Source organism: Octodon degus, unplaced genomic scaffold (assembly GCF_000260255.1).
Source record: "Octodon degus isolate 3935 unplaced genomic scaffold, OctDeg1.0 scaffold00180, whole genome shotgun sequence".
NCBI lineage: Eukaryota > Metazoa > Chordata > Mammalia > Rodentia > Octodontidae > Octodon > Octodon degus.
The window spans coordinates 1,719,653-1,722,498 of NW_004524756.1; the positions used below are offsets into that span (position 1 = coordinate 1,719,653).

Below are 2,846 nucleotides of genomic sequence, written 5' to 3' on the forward strand. Positions count from 1 at the left end.
GGCACTCTGTAGGCAGGCATTGACACGCAGTGTCTCTGAAGATAAGGCTCCTAACCAACATGCTGTCACTTCTGCCCACGTTCCTTTGGTCGAAAACCAATGAAATTATCTAAACAAAATGTCAGTAGGGTGGAGAAACACTATTTGTAATGAGAGGAACTACAAATCCACATTTCAAAGAGCACGCTTGCATGGAACAGTGAAAAACAGGAGACGATGTTATTTACCACTGGCATTCCCCTGGGACTTTCCAGCTGGCACTGAGCGAGATACATTTCTTCTCAAGTCAGCTAGCAGGAATATGACCAAGCAGGTAAGACCAGTCTGTCACTGCGGGCATCAAGATTTGTCCTTGTATGATCCTCCTCAAAATGCAGTGCTACATTATGGAGTGACAGTACTATTGATCAGATTATTAATTACAAACCAATATGGGCAACCATCCCTCTAAGCAATAGGTTATTTTGCAAGAAATTGGGTGAAAATAGTGCCCTAGAAAGGATGCTGTCTGCAGTGTTGTTTATTGTGTTAGTATTTTTATGTATTTATTTTTGAGACAAGGCTACTATGTAGGCTACACTTGCCTCAAACTCTGTGATCCTCCTGCCTGTGCCTCTCTAATGCTGCACTGCAACTGCAGACATGCAACAACACTCCCAGCTGCTTATTGTGTATTAAAGGTCTGAATATTATCAAGGCTTTATACATTCTTCAGTTCACATTGGTGCCAACAGTTACTATATATATATCTATATATCTATATATATATAGGTATATATTTATTTATTTTTTCTTTTTTTCCCCTTGGAACCAGGGATTGAACTCAGGCCCTTGCCCTTGCCAGGTAAGCGCTTATTCCACTAAGCCATCTCCCCGGCCCAGTTAAAATATTTTTGGACTGAGGAATTCACAAAAGTTTGTCAGAGATGAGACTTCTCATTAACCATCATGCTATCTTCTATTTAAAAATAAATATTTTAAATAATAGGAGCCCCCTAGAGTTACTTCTTAAAATGGCAAAGCAAGATTTATCCAAAGAACTGTAAATTGCTTTTAAAAAGAGGCTTTTTAAATTCTTAGTTTTTGCAGGATTTGAACACAGTGGAGCCTCCAGTAGCTTTTTTACATTTGAGCATTAGGGTTATTTAGGGTTATTCCCTGAGCTCCCACTTTCTCTCAAGAATAGCCATCACACTTTCATTGCTCAGGCCTTCTTTATCCTTCAGAAGCATAGAGCAGCAAAGACTAAGGCTGGAGCCACAAATGAACCGGTACGCGCTGCGCCTAGTGAGGGTCCCTAGCGGCGACGCGGCGGAGCCCGGGGCAGCGGAGCGGCTCAAGCACACTGGACCGGCGGGCTCTTTGTTACAGGAGCAAACACCGAAAACGCGGCGGCAGCGGCGAGGCCAGGGATGTCTGTACGCAGAACCGAGCACGAATGACACTCAGGACACCCAGGGCACGGTATCGTCAGCTTTTGTGTACTTAAAGGCACGTCTCGGTGCCCGACTCCGAGGTCCCCCTTTGTGTGAAAGTGTGGGAGCCAGAAGCACGCGGCCACTTCTGGGTTTTCCTTTTTCAGTTTTTCAGGCGCTTTCACCCAAATGATCCTTCTTGTACCAACAATGCTGGGACTTGAGCTGCTCCTCCGGCGCCCGCGACAAAGGCTCCGCGGCAGCTGCGCAGGGGCCCGCCGCCGCCGCCGCCCGCCTGTGGCAGCAGGCAAGACTCCTCCCAGGGAGAACGGGAAGAGCCGAAGCTGCGCCCCCGACTGCACAACTCCAGGCCCGGGACAGGGCCACGGCCGGGGCTCACCGTTCAAGAGGGGTCCGCCTACCCGGGAGCAAGATAAAACAAGGTGACAGATAACCAGCACCCCAAGTCTCTCCCCACACCGCCCGAAGGTCTTTGTTCTGTTTGTGCTGATAATTTCTAAAAAGTTACAATCGCAGGGCCGTCGCGCGCTCCGTTCTCTGGGCGCCCCCAGGCCCACTCCCGCTCCAACTTTCCCGCCGGAGCCCCGCAGGCTGACCTCGACGCCGCACGGCGAGCTCTACGAGGCGGTCAGCTCCGCGTCCCCGAAGGAGGCCCGAGAGACCCGCTCAGAGGCGCTCCGCGCCCGGGGGACCTTCACTTCTCCGCCTTTCTCTTAAATATGCGACTCGCACTCGTCTCTCTCTCGCCCGCCGGCGGTCTCACCGCCCGTCACCGCGAAACCCGAGCCGGCGGCGGGCCGTTGAGCGGGCGGAATTTCTGGGAACCGGGCGGGGTGGGCGGGCCATGCCTGGGCGGGCTGGGAGGAGCGGCCGGCGGGCGGGCGGGCGGGGCCGCGCGTCACGGGGAGGGCGGGCGAGCGGGCGGGGCCAGCGTCGCGCTCCCGCCTTCGCCGCGGGTCCGGGCAGCGTTGTGGCTGGCGCGCCCGGCGGGAGTTTGTGCTGCCGCCCGCCCCTGTCAGACTAGTACTGGACGCGCCGCCGCCGAGGAGGGCAGAGTACCGAGAGCAGTCGGGGTGCCGGCGCGGCCCGCAGGGCGCCTCGGAGAGTGGCAAGGGTGTGTGCGTGCGGTCCGGCCGGGGAAAGAGCGGGCGGGCGCTGCAGGTGCAGGTGCAGGCGCGGCCCCGCGGCCCCACGCGCCCGCCCGCGCTACCCAGCGCCGCGCGGCGTGGAGAGCGGCCCGGGACGCCCCGGGCCGGGGGCTGGCCGACTGGCGAGCGTCTCCACCTGAGAGGCCGGGCTCGGGAGAAGTTGGGCGTCCTGGGAGGGCGGGACTCGAGAGCGCCCGCGACCGGCTCGGCGGGGCCCGCGGGGTGGACACAGCCGGCCGGCGTTTGACAGGCGCCGCGGGCG

The 2,846-nt window shown here is 56.8% G+C and overlaps 1 long non-coding RNA gene across 2 annotated transcripts in view; it reads left to right on the top strand.

Moving 5' to 3' along the window:
* Nucleotides 1-2,467: 2,467 nt before the first annotated feature.
* The window catches only part of LOC111813303, a 41,283-nt gene continuing 40,904 nt past the window's right edge, over nt 2,468-2,846 (top strand). For both annotated transcript variants that reach the window (XR_002818602.1, XR_002818603.1), the window contains exon 1: nt 2,468-2,550. This is a non-coding gene — a long non-coding RNA (uncharacterized LOC111813303). The remainder of the gene's footprint in view (nt 2,551-2,846) is intronic.